Below are 19,904 nucleotides of genomic sequence, written 5' to 3'. Positions count from 1 at the left end.
TTTCTCAAGATATTTCCCTCTATAATTATTAGAATTATTGCAATTGTGTGGTGTGGTTTCTCTCTGTAGTCTGAAGGTTTTATAAGATAAGGGAAGGGTAAGCCAAAGGACAATTCTACTCTTTACTTTTCAACTAATTAATTTTCAACAAATAATGTGTATGTAAAACTGAAGATTCCATCTTTTAATTCTGATTGTTTATAAATTATAAGGCAGTATTATATTAATTATAAATTAATAAATTGATGCCTCTTTTTCATGTTTATTATTTTTAATATGGTGCAACACATAAGCATTAATTCAATAGAATTATTAATCACAATCAAAAGATACATGTAATACCAGTGTTATTATACCCTACCGGGCTGTCACCTGGCCAAGGGGCAGGGTCTCGGGTTTACCGATCCGACCAATCCGATCGACTGTCTAACCAGTGATCTAGCAAGTTTGAAATCTAGAAAACACACTCTTGATAAATACAATTAGTCCCTACAGGTTTGAAATCTAGCAAACACACCCCTATGATCTGGCTAAATTCAAATCAACAATCGAGTAGTTGGGCGACAGCTACATACCAGGGAGAGCGGGGTTGGGACGTTGGGCTCAGAAGGGGAGGGCGTGTGACAACAATTGCATGCAACTACCGTCGCATGATGGGGGCATAGCAAGGCACCCTTTGGGGGCTTTAAGTGCATGATGTTGTGCTATCAATGACCACTACCTCGTGTTGAGCTCAAGTTCATGCAAAAGGCAAGCGTGACAACACCTAGAAATGGGGCTTGATAACTACCTCTTGTTTGAGGATCTTTACATATTTACTTTTAGTGGAATGGATGAACCTTCTACACCACACAAATTTTCCTAGACTGTTGCTTTCTTTAGCTCTGTGATTCCTTCAATTAACTGCAGCCATATCGGCCACTGCAACGAGTATACTGATAGTTCTAGCTTTTAGCTACATGAGAAATCATCACCACATAATTCCATGGCCTACTGGAGGAGAAAAAAAAGGATTGCCAAAACATTGAGGCATTCTTAAGGAACCTGGATCCCTTGCTCCTAAAAGATATAGGTATTTAGATATTAAAAATGACCAATTCATTCAAACATAAAGTTTTTAAAGGGAGTTACCAAATGGTCATTATGTGGCGGTGAAGGTCTTAACTGATGCAAAGTGACGGTCTTAACTGAATCCAAAGGTAACGGAAGAATTCATTAATGAGGTTGCTAGCATTAGTAGACTGCCCTGTCACATTGTCCCTCTTTTAGGTTTCTGTTTCAAGGGACAAAAGAGCCTATCTACAAGTTTGTGTCAAATGGATCTCTAGAGAGTTCTAGATGAAAAGAATCCATTGAAGGTAATCATAATTGCAATGGGAAAAATTGTATCAAATTGTAGTAGCGATAGCTCGAGATTTGAGTACTTGCACCGGTTGTAGCACACGATTCTACACTTTGACATAAAGCCTCACATATTCTCCTAGATGAAGATTTTTGTCCAAAGATCTCTGATTTCGTCTAACTAAATTTGTCCTACGAAAAGAGTTTTGTATGATGATAGGTGTCCGAGGGCCATTGGTATATTGCTCCAAAAGTATTTTCTAGAAACTTTGGAATAGTCTTTAACAGTTTTTATAATATGGAATGATGGTGTTAGAAATGACTGGAGGAGAAAAAATAACAATGTTTGAGTTGATAATACAGTGAAATATATTTCCACAATGGATTTATCAGCGTCTTGAAGTAGATGAAGAGCTCTACTAAGGCATTTCAAATGAACAAGATAAAGAATTGTAGGAGATGTAATAGTGAGCTTGTGGTGCATGCAAACTAATCCTCAGATCGGCCAACAATGGGTAGAGTAGTGGAGATGTTGGAAGGGAGCATCAGTTCCTTGCAAATTCCGCCCAAGCCTTTCCTATCTTCTCCAATATCACCCCAAAAGATTCTCCAACAATGATGTATTAATCAAAATGCATATCTTCCCAATAGAAACATGACTCAGATGTATTAATACATTTGTAGTTTCATATTTCATCTAGCAAAAATATCACTTGCACTGTATGATGATAATATATATTGATCAGTGATTTCAATTTTTTACTGCGTGTTTTAGTAACTGCTTTCTTCATAGGCACTGAAACGGCTTTTTTTCCTCTCCACATGCAACTCTGTGTTATAACTTTGATATCTCATCTTGCCACAAAAGTAACAGTTCTGGATCAAGATCACCACTTCTTGTTGATTTTTAATAACTTGTAACTTTAACCTTCAGGCCCAAAAACCTACCGGAAGTTTGTAGACCCTTTACTAAAGTTTCTGTGTTACACAACAATTTATTTGATTCGATCTTCTTACCATGCGAGAATATGATATTTTTCTAGAAAATGAGAGATTTTCCAGAGAAACAAACAGAGAATGGAGAAAATGCAGAACTTGAAAAACAGAGAATTTTCTGCAAATTGGAAATTTTATTGATTTTGGATTAAAATTCTAAACTGATTCCAGTCTATTTTTATAAGTAAAGTACACGCTGCAATCTGTCAATCTGCCAGGTAAACAACACCACTTCATCAGCATCTAAAATGAACGACGCTGCAGTTGCGTTTCTGCACTTCTTCTTCTTCAGCTTTATATTTACAAACGCAGCACTTCATTAATTAACTGATCCACAAAACGCAGCACTTCAATTAAACTCAAAACGCAGAATGAAAAACCCAGCAACTTTGATCTGAAACGGCGCGTTCAACTAAAAGATTTAACGCCACTTAACAGAAGCTGCTAATCAACACGTTGAGCAGTGAACATTTTTGAAAAACAAACGGAAACTGTTACAGAGAACCTTGAGCAGTGAACACTTTTTAAACTGAATAATCTACGTCATCAGGCAGGAACATATATTAGACCAATCCCCCTCTCACATGAAAACTAGATTTTGTTTTCATTTTTTTTATCAAGTCATTCAGTACTATTCACATAGAGAAAGATGGACTGTTTTATGAATTATTTGCCTAACAGTCAAAAGATGTTTACAAATTATCCCCTACAGCTTTCCGAGTCCATTATCGATTTTAAATGATAAAATCATGAACATTGAGTAGAAGCAATAACAGAATTACACAATTAACAAAGAAAAATCCATACTCTGACAACATAGATTATGTAGATATGTTTTTCTGAACTCAGTCTGCATTTTGGTTAAGTTGGGAAGATTTGAGCCTTCATCAGGAGAGTGTGCCGTGGGAAACATCCTTTTTTGTATGGAAACTTTGGCTACTGTATAGTTTGCTATTTGATTAGTTTTTAGACCATTTAGAGAGTTTTGAGTGCTGCTGCTCCAGGTTGTCCCAGAGTGTGTGCAGACTCTCTGGTTTTTTGCCGCTGGGTGGCTTTTATTGTAAGTCTGGAAATGTTGTCTCAATATGGAGCTGCTGACATGTTGCCGGTGATTTGGGCAGTGTTGTATGGGTTTTAGAACTCTGCAGATGGAGGTATGCATGGTGGGCTTCAAAGGTTGTGACTGGGGACTGCCTCTTTTGCAATGGTGATGTATGGTCTTCTTCCAGGGCCTGATGACATTTATCTGGTGTAGCTGCTTCTCTTTAGCCTGGTTTTTTTTGGTTTGGGCCTTTCTTGTAAAGGATTTCACATCCTTGTGAATTTTTTGGTTCCTTTTGTATAGTTCAAATCTTGGGCCTGTCCAGGTTTTGGTGGAAGGGAATTTCCTTCCCCTAGGCTGTCCGTTTTGATTCATTTATACAATTAGCACGTCCACCACAAAAAAAAAAAAAAAAAAAGTAATACCAATATCAACCTAATCAACCAATCCAGTTATATTGTGACAATAAAGCAGCATGTGACATTGCTCACAATCCAGTTCAACATGATCGTACGAAGGACGTTGAAGTAGATAGATTTTTCATCAAAGAAAAACTGGATGAAAAGATTATTGAACTGCCCAAGATTCGATCAGAGGATCAATTGGCTGATATTCTTACCAAGGCTGTCTCGAAACGTATTTTCTCACAAGTGTTAGACAAGTTGGGCATGTGTGACATCTACGCACCAACTTGAGGGGAAGTGTTAAGATTTTCATAATATTTTGTATATATTTTGTAATCAAGTGAATATTATGTAATCTTTTATTTATTTTAGGTATACTATCTCAGAATATTCTAGAGATTATGTAATCTCCTAATTATGTCAGACAAAATATTGTGTAATCCACAATTGACATAATTAGGAGATTTAGGAGATCGTATACTCCTAATATAAAGGGTGTAATTCCTTAGTGATAAATCAATGAATTGAAAACCCAATTCTTTCAAACAAACATATCTTTCGTCTTTTGGTTCTGTCCTTGTCCCAAGAAGAAAATAAATTCAACCCCAGATGTCGACCTTTTTATTGTGGAGTTTTGGGACGTATAGGTTTTCCCTACTTCAATGGAACGTATTCTGAGTGCGGATGCTTGACAGTAGATCACTGCAGTGAACCACTTCCGAGGATTAAGTTGGAGAAAGATTGGCCATGGTTTTATATTACAAGCATCTCTCAGGATAACACGGTCACGCTTCAAGCAAACGATACATTTGCATTCACACCAAGGAACAACTGTGCCTTCAAAAATTTGAGCCTTCCAAGCTCTCCTTTTATCTCTGTTGAACCAGTCAACCAAACACAGTTCAGATGTCCCCTTGATACTATCCCTGAAAACTTTACTTTCCAATGCAAGGAGCCCAAACACAACATTGCCTACCCAAAGGTCTCAACTGATGATTTATTCCTAAGACTATCCAAATTGTTCGATTATAAGGCTCCAAGTTATCAAGACTCAAAATGGTGTCAACTTCCTTAATTTATATACAGGGTTGTTTCGCCTTCGAATTAAAGTAATAGGGGAATGTCTTGAGTGTTTTCAGAAAGAGGATCAGTGTAAAATTGACTACTAGGGAAAGTTTCAGTGTGCAAACTTTAGGAAAGGTATGAAAAATAATTTCACCAATCTCTCATAAATTAGGTATGCCTACAATTAGATTAAACTTTGAGTAATGTTAGCCTTACTAATCTCCCATACTAATCTCTTATACTAATTGATATGGAGCTAACGTGGCAAATATCATCTTATATGCCACATCAGTTAATTGTCACGTCAGCCAATTCTAAAATCTAAAAAAGAAAAAAAACTGATTCAAAATCCCCCCTTCCCTTAAATCTATTCCCCCAAAAACAAAATATATATATAATTAAAATTAATTTAAAAGAACAATAATTCCCACTAATCAATTCCGTTAGTAAAATCATATCTCATATTTATGTCATCTCTTTACTATTTAGTAAATATTATTAAATGTTTTGGTAAATATTTCAATAAATTATATTAATTAAAAATTACGTTAAAAATAAGTTTTTAATGAATAATGATTTATTGTAAAATTTAGTTAAACAATTAAATATGAGTTAATATAATGCAATAATGCACCATACATCATGTTTTATTTGCATAGTATTATATATAGTGTTATACAATTTTATACAATGCGATGTATCAAACATATGGTTATTGCAACAAAAATGGCTATAGTAGAACAATTTTTGTTGTTTGTTTTATTTACATTACCCTTCAAGTAAGTATATGTAAACAGAAAAAATCAAATTTTATTTACATTTATCTAATCTAAAAGTTGTTGACAAACCCATAAAATAAATTACCTTTAATACTCTTATTACATAATAAATATATTTTCTAGACAAGAACTTGTACCATATTTATTTGTAGTTCATATTGCAGGTGATGGAAATCTGGGACTGAAGCTAGGACTTGGACTCGGTCATATATCTTTTTAACCAAATATCCAATTGATAATTTCTGTTTATTGTTTTTGTTTGGCTTCTACTCCTAGGATTCCAGGAACAACTGAATCATCTAGATTAGTTTGAGTTAATTATTCGGGAATTACCTTGAACTTGATTAGTCTAAATCATGAGATAGATACTAAAACAGAGATAAGGCTCAAATTATGAAATCAAAAATATCCTAGAAAATATCTTAAGCGCATTCGTGTTCGCCTATGCGTTGTTTTTGTCATCAATATCTTAAGCAAAATCTATTAAGAAGTCTACAAAGAAATTAATTGTGAGAATAACCGGATGTTGATTAATCAAGGATATACAGTACTTATGACCTGAAATTGCGAAGACAATCCATTAAAAAGTTACAATATTATGATTGAATTGCAAGAAATGTTAAACACCTTAAGCAAAAGTTGCAGTAGTTAATATAGTCATCCAGTCCTTTCTCCTAGAACTTAACTTCATCTTGTTTGAGGATCTTTACATATTTACTTTTTAGTGGAATGGATGAACCTTCTAACCACACAAAATTTTCCTAGACTGTTTGCTTTCTTTATGCTCTGATGATTCCTTCAATTAACTGCAGCCATATCGGCCACTGCAACGAGTATACTGATAGTTCTAGCTTTTAGCTACATGAGAAAATCATCACCACATAATTCCATGGCCTACTGGAGGAAGAAAAAAAAGGATTGCCAAAACATTGAGGCATTCTTAAGGAACCATGGATCCCTTGCTCCTAAAAGATATAGGTATTTAGATATTAAGAAAATGACCAATTCATTCAAACATAAAGTTTTTAAAGGTAGGTTACCAAATGGTCATTATGTGGCGGTGAAGGTCTTAACTGAATGCAAAGTGACGGTCTTAACTGAATCCAAAGGTAACGGGAAGAATTCATTAATGAGGTTGCTAGCATTAGTAGGACTGCCCATGTCAACATTGTCCCTCTTTTAGGTTTCTGTTTCAAGGGACATAAAAGAGCTCTTATCTACAAGTTTGTGTCAAATGGATCTCTAGAGAAGTTCATAGATGAAAAGAATCCATTGAAGGTAGATCATAATTGCAATGGGAAAAATTGTATCAAATTGTAGTAGGCATAGCTCGAGAATTTGAGTACTTGCACCGTGGTTGTAGCACACGAATTCTACACTTTGACATAAAGCCTCACATATTCTCCTAGATGAAGATTTTTGTCCAAAGATCTCTGATTTCGGTCTAACTAAAATTTGTCCTACGAAAGAGAGTTTTGTATTGATGATAGGTGTACGAGGGACCATTGGTTATATTGCTCCAAAAGTATTTTCTAGAAACTTTGGAATAGTCTTTCACAAGTCAGATGTTTATAACTATGGAATGATGGTGTTAGAAATGACTGGAGGGAGAAAAAATAACAATGTTTGAGTTGATAATAGCAGTGAAATATATTTCCACAATGGATTTATCAGCGTCTTGAAGTAGATGAAGAGCTCATACTACAAGGCATTTCAAATGAACAAGATAAAGAATGTGTAAGGAAGATGGTAATAGTGAGCTTGTGGTGCATGCAAACTAATCCATCAGATCGGCCAACAATGGGTAGAGTAGTGGAGATGTTGGAAGGGAGCATCAGTTCCTTGCAAATTCCGCCCAAGCCTTTCCTATCTTCTCCCAATATCAACCCCAAAAGATTCTCCAACAATGATGTATTAATCAAAATGCATATCTTCCCAATAAGAAACATGACTTCAGATGTATTAATACATTTGTAGTTTCATATTTCATCTAGCAAAAATATCACTTGCACTGTATGATGAATATATATATATATTGATCAGTGATTTCCATTTTTTACTGCGTGTTTTAGTAACTGCTTTCTTCATAGGCACTGAAACGGCTTTTTTTCCTCCTCCACATGCAACTCTGTGTTATAACTTTGATATCTCATCTTGCCAACAAAAGTAACAGTTCTGGATCAAGATCACCACTTCTTGTTGATTTTTAATAACTTTGTAACTTTAACCTTCAGGAGCACCAAAAACCTACCGGAAGTTTGTAGACCCTTTACTTAAAGTTTCTGTGTTACACAACAATTTATTTGATTCGATCTTCTTACCATGCGAGAATATGATATATTTTCTAGAAAATGAGAGATTTTCCAGAGAAACAAACAGAGAATGGAGAGAAAATGCAGAACTTGAAAAACAGAGAATTTTCTGCAAATTGGAAATTTTATTGATTTTGGATTAAAATTCTAAACTGATTACAGTCTATTTTTATAAGTAAAGTACACGCTGGCAATCTGTCAATCTGCCAGGTAAACAAACACACTTCATCAGCATCTGAAAATTGAACGGCTGCAGTTGCGTTTCTGCACTTCTTCTTCTTCAGCTTTATATTTACAAAACGCAGCACTTCATTAATTAACTGATCGCCAAAACGCAGCACTTCAATTAAACTCAAAACGCAGAATGAAAAACCCAGCAACTTTGATCTGAAACGGCAGCGTTCAACTAAAAGAATTTAACGCCACTTAACAGAAGCTGTTAATCAAACCGTTGAGCAGTGAACATTTTTGAAAAACAAACGGAAACTGTTACAGAGAACCGTTGAGCAGTGAACACTTTTTAAACTGGAATAATCTATGTCATCAGGCAGGAACAGTCAAAAGATGTTTTACAAATTATCTCCTACAAGCTTTTCCGAGTCCATTATCGATTTTAAAATGATAAAATCATTGAACATATTGAGTAGAAGCAATAACAGAATTACACAATTAACAAAGAAAAATCCCATTACTCTGACAACAATAGATTATGTAGATGTTTTTCTGAACTCAGTCTGCATTTTGGTTAAGTTTGGAAGATTTGGGAGCCTTCATCAGGAGATGTGGCCGTGGGAGAACATCTTTTTTGTATGGAAACTTTGGCTACTGTATAGTTTGCTATTTGATTAGTTTTATGACCATTTAGAGAGTTTTGAGTGCTGCTGCTCCAGGTTGTCCCAGAGTGTGTGCAGACTCTCTGGTTTTTTTGCCGCTGGGTGGCTTTTATGTTGTAAGTCTGGAAATGTTGTCTCAATCTGGAGCTGCTGAGATGTTGCCTCTGGAGATTTGGGCAGTGTTAGTATGGGTTTTAGAACTCCGCAGATGGAGGTATGTATGGTGGGCTTCAAAGGGTGTGGACTGTGGACTGCCTCTTTTGCAATGGTGATTGTATTGGTCTTCTTCCAGGGCCTGATGACATTTATCTGGTGTAGCTGCTTCCGTCTTTAGTCTGGTTTTTTTGGTTTGGGCCTTGCTTGTAAAGGATTTCACATCCTGTGCAATTTTTTGGTTCTTTTGTATAGTTCAAATCTTGGGCCTGTCCAAGGTTTTGGTGGAAGGGGATTTCCTCCCCTAGGCTTCCGTTTGATTCATTTATACAATTAGCACGTCCACCCAAAAAAAAAAAAAAAAAAAAAAAAGTAATACAAATAAACCAAAAGTATTATTCATGCGTCGTGTAGCCTATCATGTGCTCTTTTTTTTTTTTTTTTTTTTTTTTCTCATCTTTTACCTTTTTGCTTGGCTCAAGAGAAAAAGAGGTTGAATCCTAGATGTCCAAGTTTCCCTTGTGGTTTCTAGGGTGATATTAGCTTCCTCTTCTCCAATCAAACGCCTCCTGAGTGTGGGCTACTGGTCGTGGACAACTACTGACACGCCCCCTCCTGGCTATCCCTATCCCACAGGATCTGAGCGCTCCTAGGGACTCAAGATCTCGAGAGGAGGGTGAATATTTTGAAATCATTTCATTAAAAATAAAATAAAATAAAATAAAACCTAAGGACTCAGGATCCCAAGAGGAGGGTGAATGGTTTTGAAAACAAAATGTTTCATAAAAGTTCCTTCGTAAAAACAACTTTAAAAGTATCACAACATAAGTTCTGAAAACTAAAATTACAATTAATCCAAGTACAAAACCAAATGTATCAGAGTGCTCTAGATTTTTACAAATCATGCAGATGAACATGCATCAGTGGGCCACCTTAGAGCATAAAGTAAGCTTCGCACAAACCCTACAGGAGGAATTTAAAATAGTGAGCTAGAGAACCCAATGAATGGATAATACATTTTATATGAAAATAATATTTATTCTCGAAACAGTATGCAAAAATCCTTTTGAATGCCATGGAATAACATACCACTCATGTAAATAATGCAACAATCACCATACTTGTACCCAGACCATACCAATCTATCATACCTCTCATTACCACCGAACCAATACCGAAGGAGTCATGCCATAACTCTCACATGTCAGTCCCTAAACCAGACAAACAACTAGAAAATAAAAAAGGCCAATACTTGTCTGATAATCCCACCTAGGCCAATACTCGCTTGGTGTAATCCCACCCAAGCCTATACCTAAGGGCAGATGCTACTCTAGTTGAGGGTGGGCCAATTTTTCTAAAAAAATATTAATATATATAATTTTTGAATTTTGGCCTACCCTAATAGAAATTTCTAAATCCACCCCTGCCTATACTCGTTGGGTGTACTCCTGCTTGGAGCTTCACAAGCATCCTTCATGCCTAGGGGATATCATAAACCGTAAGGTATGACGGATCTTCCCATATACGCGCGCATGGGGTAAAGTGCAAATACTGGTTGATTTTCGGAGGGGGACGAGTCTATAAAAGTGTGGTCTCGAACCAGAAACTCAAAGTCCATTTTCATAATATCCTCTTTCTTCAGTAAAAGGCTTGAATCTGACTCTGGTCTCAAGCTTAACGGATAATGAATGAGATAGAGATCAAGGTACTCCAAGCCAAGATTCCTATATTCAACAAAATATTGGTTAGATATCTTTACAGAAAAGGCAAAATTTTTAACATGGATCGTTTGGCTACATTACTTGAGAGTGGTTTGTAGTGCAGGGACGATAAGGTGGCCGTGAGCATTGTTGAGCCAAAGCTTGGAAGTGATGAAAAGCTCATCGCGGGATTTGATAAGGCTAAGGTGTAAAGCTTCGGCTATTGCTTCTCCAAGAGGTTGTTCGCAAAGGTAAAGTGCAGCGGTATCAAAATGTTTGTAGCCAAGTTTAATTACATGGAGAGTCGATTCTTTCACAGAGCCGGTTGAGTTGAATGGATATTCGGCTGTGCCGAAGCCTACAAGAGGAATGGTTTTGCCATTGGAGGGCAAGGTTGCCATTGGAATGTTCACCATTTTCTCAAGATATTTCCCTCTATAATTATTAGAATTATTGCAATTGTGTGGTGTGGTTTCTCTCTCCTAGTCTGAAGGTTTATAAGATAAGGGAAGGTAAGCCAAAGGACAATTCTACCCTTACTTTTCAACTAATTAATTTTCAACAATAATGTGTATGTAAAACTGAAGATTCCCTCTTTAATTCTGATGTTTATAAATTATAGCAATATTATATTAATATAAATTAATAAAATTGATGCCTCTTTTTCATGTTTATTGTTTTTAATATGGTGCAACACATAAGCATAATTCATAGAATTATTAATCACAATCAAAGATACATGTAAGACCAGTGTTATTATACCCTACCCGAGCTGTCACCCGCCAAGGGCAGGTCTCGGGTTTACCGATCCGACCAATCCGATCGACGGTCTAACCAGTGATCCAGCAAGTTTGAAATCTAGAAACACACTCTTGATAAATACGAATTAGTCTCTACAGGTTTGAAATCTACAAACACACCCCTATGATTTGGCTAAATTCAAATCAACAATCGAGTAGTTGGTGACAGTTACATACCGGGAGAGCAGGGTTGGACGTTGGCTCAGAAGGGGAGGGCGTGTGACAACAATTGCATGCAACTACCGTCCATGATGGGGGCATAGCAAGGCACCCTTTGGGGGCTTTAAGTGCATGTTTGTGCTATCAATGACCACTACCTCGTTGAGCTCAAGTTCATGCAAAAGGCAGCACGACAACACTAGAAATGGGGCTTGATGCAACTAAAGCTAGGGTTGCAGCCAACCAGGGGTGGGCGGGGCGGTAAGGTGAGGTAAGGGGAGTGGGGGGCAAGGGGGCGTCGAAAGTGGCCGACGGTCGAGTTAGGGATTTTGAAATAGTAGACAGGGGGTAACCCTGTCTGTAAAAGGCCCCAAGTCCCAATCCGAGTTGGGTTTCAGAAACTTAGGTAGACTAATCACTTGAACAAATTAAGTCAATAGTTATCAACTTCACTATAAAAATGAGAAACATCTATGGTAGACCCGACAAAATGGGTATTGTACCCCGGGTCCACCAGTACCCATATATTTTAAGCAATCACGAGTTAATATATTTAGGACCTGTGGGAACAAGACCCTTACCTGACCCACCTTTTTTTTTTTTTTTTTTTTTTTTTTTTTTTTTTTGCAGGTAGACCAGGTTCCTACCGACCTGCCAAAAAAATTAAAAAACAAAACAAAGGTATTACTATTCATTAATTTAATAATACGTTTAATATTCTTATAGAATTTATTTAAAAATAGAATTTTGTTAGATTAAATATGATTTAATAGATAAGTCTTTAACTTTTATCAAAATAAATCTTACATGACGAAGAAATTCTCGTCGGTGAAGATTTAGAAAGTGGTTTCTAGATGATTATTGTATAAACTATATTTCATCTAAATATCAAATCCCTGTCTACGTGCTGACTCGATAGAGATAAGGATTTTCTTCATTCTTAAAATGATTAAAAACAAATTTTTTGAAAGGAATTGGTAAAGCTAGCCCTTCTTTTTATGTTTTTAATTTTTTCTTTTATTGGACGGGCTCACATGGATTGCTGGGTAGATGTTTTCTCATTTGGGTTTAATTATCTTAAATTATGTAATAGGGCTAATTAATCAGAGTAATTAGTTGACTTGAGTCAAACTGGTTTTCCTTATCAAGTCTTCCCCTTTTTATCAACATTCCAGTTCAAAGATATGAGACTTTGAATCAAGTGATAATGATGGGCAAAAAGCAAAGGAAATCCACCGATTTTTTATTTTTTTTTTCTTTTTCCAATATTTTCCATATATTCAAATCAACAATAAGCAAGAGTTCCATGGGAATTCGATGGGACTGCCTCAGAAATGAAGGTTACATATAAAATGAAAATAGTAGTTATCCTCAATTATTAGGATTCATTCATAACAATTTATTACGTATGATACTTATCCGATATATTAATATTTTGAAATAGTTATGGAAACGTGGTGACATATCCATATGTAAGTTTTTATATCATGCATGAACATGAAGAATAATACTATCGGTACAAAAAAATCTTACAAAGATTTTATACAAAGTATATGAATGGAAGAGTAAATACAAAAGTTCAAACTCATTATATTTACTCTTTCATTTATTTTATGCCATTCATTTTGTATATAAATTTTTGGAAGTTTTTTTGTTTGGTGTAGTATACTCAAACATGAAACGGATGACTCCATATAGTTACACCACATCTTTAGCTAAGACTGCGTTGCTTCTACTTATTTGACACATCTAGACGAAGGCAGGAAAAAGACAAGATCATGGCCGTAATTTCAGCCAAGGATTGTACACAAAATTCGCAATAAAGAGAGTCAATGTGTTTGTGCTAACCTGTATTGCTACAATATGTTGATGACACGGGCGGAGCAGAAAAGTTTTTTGGGGCCCAATTAATTTTCAACAATTAAGGGATTGGAGTGTAAAAAAAAATTTAGAAAGTTATATTAAATTAAAGGGAGTTAAAATTTACTTAAACAAATAAGGGGCCCAAGGGTAAAAGTGATATTTAGATGTGAAAATATTTTAATACAAAATTTAATTTTTTTTTTGTGGAACCGGCTTCACCAGGCTAGCATAGCTGCCCTTGTTAATGGTTATTCTTGATTTTCTTTCAGAAAACAACACTAAATTAGAATGTATTAGAAATTGCAATAAATGTTTAATTTTGTTGCGGGGAAATGAAGTGAGGTGGAGAAGGCTTCCATGCCTTGATCCTGGCTTGTTGCCATCCCTAAAAGTAAAGAAGGAAATAACACCACATCATTTTTATATTATTGAGTATAAGGAGAAAGGCAAGAAGTTGCACTTTTTTCCTGCTCACCCACATGTCATACTTAGGTGAAAATGAGGGTGAACATGGGTAAGGGTAGAATTGAAACCAGAATTAACCCTATTTGGGTTGGTTCCAGTCTCTGAAAATTGGAACCGGGAATTCCCGGGTCTGGTTCCAGTTCCTATAGTGTTGGAACTGAGACCCGGGATTGGAATCAGGTCCGGGTACCAAGTAGGAACCGAACTGAATTATAATTTTTTAAAGCTATTGGGGTATTTGTAATTTTTTGGGGTATATTGTCATTTAAAAAAAATTGGTGGTAATTAAATTAACCTGGGTGACTTGGAGCCAACCAGAGCCTTGTGTTCAAGTTCTAGTTTTAAGGTTTCTAGAACTAGAACCATCCGGTTCTGGTTCGGTTCTAATTACGGTTTCGATTCCTGTTTTGATTCCTTCAAAAAAATGCAAGACTTGTAACTACTGCCACCCCTAGGTGAAAAGCTTCCCATTGAAGCTTGGGACCAAAGTTCTAAATAAGTCCCACATTTATTATACAATAACATTCTATTAAATAACATTCGGATCCCATGTTTCATTTTTAGATCGATATTAAGCTTATCTACTACATTGCACTTCAGCTTTTAATATTGAGCTAACAATACAAAAAAGGATTCCTTTGCTAGTTTTTATAAAGGCGGGTTTGCCTATTAGTGGAAGAATAACAGAAGGAAAAAGAATTTTAAGCCTATGATGATGGGGTTCTTCTTATATTTTTAATCTAAGTGATCCTTCTCCAATAAAGAATGAGAAATGCGAGTTTAATAAAAGAATTTTGGAATAATTAGGACTAACCTGTTAGAAAGGATAATCTCTTAGAATGAGATAATTATTAAATTCTGTCTCGCACAACTAGCTATATCCCCTATCTTTCTTACATCGAGGATTTATTGAGCTATCATCATGATTGGCTGTCATACTTTTAATGAGTCAATGACCTCGAGTGCTCACAGAGAAAAGCAGGTAAAAATACAATCAAAAATTTCCTAGTGCACGTAGTAGGACTAATTCACTTCTTTAAGTCCGTTTTTGCGAGTCTATACCACTCAATTTCCAAGTCGAACTCTTTTTAAAGGATAAAAATATGAACGTATTAAGTAGAAGCAATTACAGTATTACAGAATCATGGTTTAGTTTCTAGTGTTCTACGATTTCTAATACTATTACTTAGATGCTTTTTTCAACTTATCATGTGCTTTCTTTCTTCTTTCTCTCTCCTTCGCTTACCTTGGCTCAAGAGAAAAGAGATTCAATCCAAGTGTCCTCGTTTTGTTTGTGGTTATCTTGCAATATGGCTCCCCTTCCTCCAATAGAACGCATCCTAGAGTGGGTTGCTGGTTTAGATAACTGCACTGAAAATGTTCAGAAGATTCGTGGGGCAAGGATGGCCCCTGGGTTTCAGTTGACAGGCATCTCTCAGACTATATAGGTTAAGCTTTATGACCGCCTCGGAGAGACACGTGAAGTATTGTAACCGCAACATCCTTAAAACATTTGAGTCTTCCCATCTCTCCTTTTCTATCTCCAACACTCCTATATCTCTACGATCACCCTTGTAAACATTTGCCATATTCTCCATCTCAATGCACACCTATTTATTTCCAATGAATAGACTGAAAAAGTGTTGATAGTCTTATTTGGTTTACGGGTCAATTCCACCGGAGTGAATGTAACAAATGAGTGTTATGGTTTTTTGGGCTGAGGGCATGTCAACTGATAATAAGGAAAGTTTATTTGTTCTGCAGCAAAAAGAACAGGTAACAAAAATTACGTCCTGCTTTTTATGATTTACATGGGTTTTTGCGATATCTTATTGGAATTTGGAATGGAATTAAGGATAACCTAAGCTCTAGAACACCACGTTTGTAATTTATAGTGACTTATGTCCTTTATTTGTAAGCTTCTGTTGCAGGCCAAGAAGGAGAATATAAAAAATTGGGGCTAAGGCTAGGCTTAGGATGGAATATATCCCTTTAATCTAATTCTTATGGGTATTCTCTCTCGTTATTGTTTCAAAATTATGATCTTCTCTGCTCTCTTCTTTAGACAAACTCAAATGCTTAAAGGGGAAAAAGTAAGCCGCCGGACCCGGCCCGCCCGGCCCGCGGCGGTTACTTTGTTTGGCGGGCTGGCCTAACCCGCCCCCAACAAGGGCAGGCGGGTTAGGTCCACAGCCATTTCGCCCAAAAAATAGGCCCACGCCTCCCGCCCCCACCTAACCCGCCGGTTAGGTGGCGGGTTGGGCCGGGTTTAGCCCTAGATTTCCTTTTTTTTTTTTTTTTTTTTTGTTTTTTTTATTTACCTTTTCAAATAAATAATATATAATATAATTGTTTTTTAATTAACTTTTCTAATATCAATCATTCAATTCAATTTTTTGTTGTTAACATTTCAAATATTAATTCAAATTTTGATACAATAATTTATATATAAGAAAAAATTAGACTTATTGAAGATGGAAAGTGGAATTTGGAAATTGGAAATAGAATTAAAAATTGCAAAAACAATAAAAATTAAAAATATGAGCAAATTGCAAAACTATAAATGATAATTGAGAGATTAGAGATATAGAGAATATGAGAGAAGAGAGAATTTGAGTTGTGAGAAAAATGTGAGAACTTAGGGCCAATTTATAGGAAAAAATGGGAAAAGAGAAAGACGAAAAGAACCCTTTCAACGGCTATAAAACGCTATATTCAAGGGTAAAAAGGTAATTTGAAAAATAAAATAAAAATTTTTATTTTGTTTTTATTTTTTTTTCGGCCAACCCGGGGTTGGCTGTTGCAACCCGCCGGGTTGGCGGGTTAACCTGCCAAACCGCCGGGTTGCACACAACCAACCCGGGTGTTGCCGGGTCTCTTGCAAAGAGACAAAATAGCAACCCCGGCTTGCGGGTTGCCATTGTGTCAACCCGCGCCCGCGCCCGGGTGTGCTGACACGGGTTAGGTCAACCCGGACCGCCAACTTGGCGGTCCGGCTTAACCCTCATTTTTCCCGGTCCTGTAGGGTTGACCCCGCCTAACCCGGCCCAATTTTCCACTCTCTAACAATGCTTCAGGTGTCTTGATTCTCTGTTCGTTCCTCTGTTTTTTCTGCTAAATTCAGATTACATGTTGCACTTCCATTCTTGTGTGCTTATGTATTATTTGTGTTAGACAAAACTGAAAATTGAGCCAAAATGTGATCTTCTTTTCTTGCCTCAACAAAATCAAACATCCTCAGTAGTTGATATGTTATTATATCAAGTCCTTTCACCAAGACGTAACTTCATCTTGTTTGAGAGTCTTTAAAAAAAAAAAAAAAAATAATAATAATAATAATAAAAATCTTAGTGTCATGGATGACCCATCTACCATAAAAAAAATTTCTCCTTTTGCTATCCTATGTTCTGTATCATTCCTTCCTTCATTAATTGCAGCCGTATTAGCCTGCAAACTGGTATATTATAATTCTGGTCTTTTGCTCCGGAGAAATCGTCACCACATAATGTCATGGTCTTCTGCAAGAAGAAAACTGAGAATACCAAACATGAGGCATTTATAGGAATCATGGATCCTTTCTCCTAAAAGATAGTTATTAAGATATATAAAATGACCAATTCTTAGACCAAAAATGGCCAGGAGGATATGGAGTGTTTAAAAGGTAGGCTACTTGATGGTCGCTATGTAGCGGTGAAGAATTAATTGATTCCAAAGGTAATGGTGAAAATTTATCAATGAGGTTGCATCATTAGTAAACTTCCCATGTCAACTTGTCACTCTTTTAGGTTCTTTTGAGGGGCGTACAGAGCTCTTATCTAGAGTATATGTCCAATGGATCTCTTGAAGGTTCATAAAAAAAATCATCCCAAACAAATCATTCACTAAAGTGGGAAATTATACCATATGCAATAGCAGCTCGAGGATTAGAATACTTGCACGTGTGTAGCACACGAATTTTCACTTTGACATAAAGCCTCATAACATCTCTTAGATGAAGATTTTTGTCAGATTTCTGATTTTGGTCTTGCAAAATTTCCCCCCAGAAAGAGTGTTATATCGATGAAAAGTGCTGAGGGACAATTGGTTATATTGCTCCGAAGTATTTTCTAGACACTTTGAGTAGTTTCTCAAATCGATGTTTATAGCTATGGAATGATGGTTTGAAATGACATGAGAGACAAAATAACAATGTTGGAGTTGATAATAGCAGTGAATATATTTTCACAATGGATTTAGGCGTCTGAAGTAGATGAAGGCTTGGACTACAAGGCATTTCAAATGAAGAAGATAAAGAAAGTGTAAGTAAGATGACATGTGACTTGTGGTGCATACAGACTAATCCTCAGATCGGCCCACAATGAGTAGAGTAGTGGAGATGTTGGAAGGGAGAATCGTTCCTTGCAAATTCCCCAAGCCTTCCTATCTTCCCGGATCATCCCCAAGAGATTCTTCAATTAACCTACGTTATGAGTTCCTAAAAGATGTATTAATCAACATGGCTATCTTCATACTAAGAACCATGACCTTTAGTGCTCTACATTGCTACATTTTCAAATTTATCTGTTGATTAAAACCTCTGCTTTTTAACTCTGTTATGGTAACTACTTTATTCATAAGCACTAAATGATCATTGGCTTGCTTTGCTCCTCCTCCTACACTTCAACCCAAAACGCTAAGAAAACTACATATTAGTTCAAATATAAATCTGTTCTAGATCAGTAGATCTATCTTGTTAACAAATTCCATAATGATTGAAATTAGTAATGATTTTAGATATAAGTGTCAATCAAATATTTGCTATGAGCATGATGTAACATAATGAAAGGTGTATATTAATTGCGTCTATCAATTTAACAAATACTGTCAACAATCTCTCATAATTTAAGGGAGTCAATACATTTCAAAATTTTTATTATTTCCTTTATATTTATTGAAACATCTAGGAAAGCAGGATAGCATATAAGAATCTAGCACATGTTCAGTATTATGCGATATCTGATTATGTATTTCTCCAAAGAAGAAAAAAACTATTAGACTTTTTCATGCTTTAGTAGCTTTTGCCTTCCTTAAACCACACAAAATTTCTCCAGATTTGTGGACCATTTAATAAAAATCTTTGTAGTTATTAACAATGTGCACAACAACTTGGGTCCACTATGTTTCTTAGCTTTTTGTTTTTTCTTGCTAGCCTTTGTCTAGACGTGTCAAATAAGTCAAAGAAGACAACTGGATGAAGTTATCATCGTCAATCAGATGTCATAGTTTTAACAAGAGTCAATGAGTCGTGTCTTCCCAGTACTATTTACTGGGAGAGAAGTTAGAAATATTGCATCAATTATTGGCAGAATAGTCGAAAGATTGCCTATTGGGCTGCTTGTAAGTCTGTTTCTGCAAGACTTTCCTATACAATTTCCAAGTCAACTGACGTGTTTCAAAGGTTAAGGAATTGAACTTCTTTGCTTATTATATTAAGAAATAATAGAGAATGATATGATAAAAAAGTACTTAACAGTATTATTAGTTGAGAGTTGTGTAGCTGTTCCGGCTTTTGTTGCCAAATTTAAACTTCAGAATGTCTCGTGTCTCTTATCTTGTGTGTTACGTTATCTCTCATCTTTTACTTGTTTGCTTAGCTCAAGAAGAAAAGAGACTCAATCCAAGATGTCCAAGTTTTTCTTGCGGTTCACTCGGCAATATTGGTTTCCCCTTCTCAAATCGAACGCATCCTGAATGTGGATTATGCATAGTAGATGACTCTGAGGAACCGGTCCAAAAGATTCAACTAGGGAAGCATGGGCCATGGTTTTATCTTTCAGGAATCTCCATGAATAATAGAGTTACGCTTCATTACTATAGATATCAAAAACACTTGTTCAACCGTATATGCGGATCCGTTAAGAATTTGAGTCTTCCATTATCTTCTTTTCTCTCTTTTGAAATGCCCGACAATCCAACCATTTTCAAATGTCCTCTAACTTATACCATGCCTACA

General features: G+C 36.0%; 1 pseudogene; it reads left to right on the top strand.

The window, feature by feature from the left end:
• The first annotated feature begins 6,516 nt into the window (after positions 1-6,516).
• LOC116105906 lies at positions 6,517-9,044 on the top strand (annotated as a pseudogene).
• The last annotated feature ends 10,860 nt before the right edge of the window (positions 9,045-19,904 follow it).

Source organism: Pistacia vera, unplaced genomic scaffold (genome assembly GCF_008641045.1).
Source record: "Pistacia vera cultivar Batoury unplaced genomic scaffold, PisVer_v2 Contig507, whole genome shotgun sequence".
Lineage (NCBI taxonomy): Eukaryota > Viridiplantae > Streptophyta > Magnoliopsida > Sapindales > Anacardiaceae > Pistacia > Pistacia vera.
Note: the sequence above shows the minus strand (reverse complement) of the source record. Positions and strands in the feature narration are given on the sequence as shown.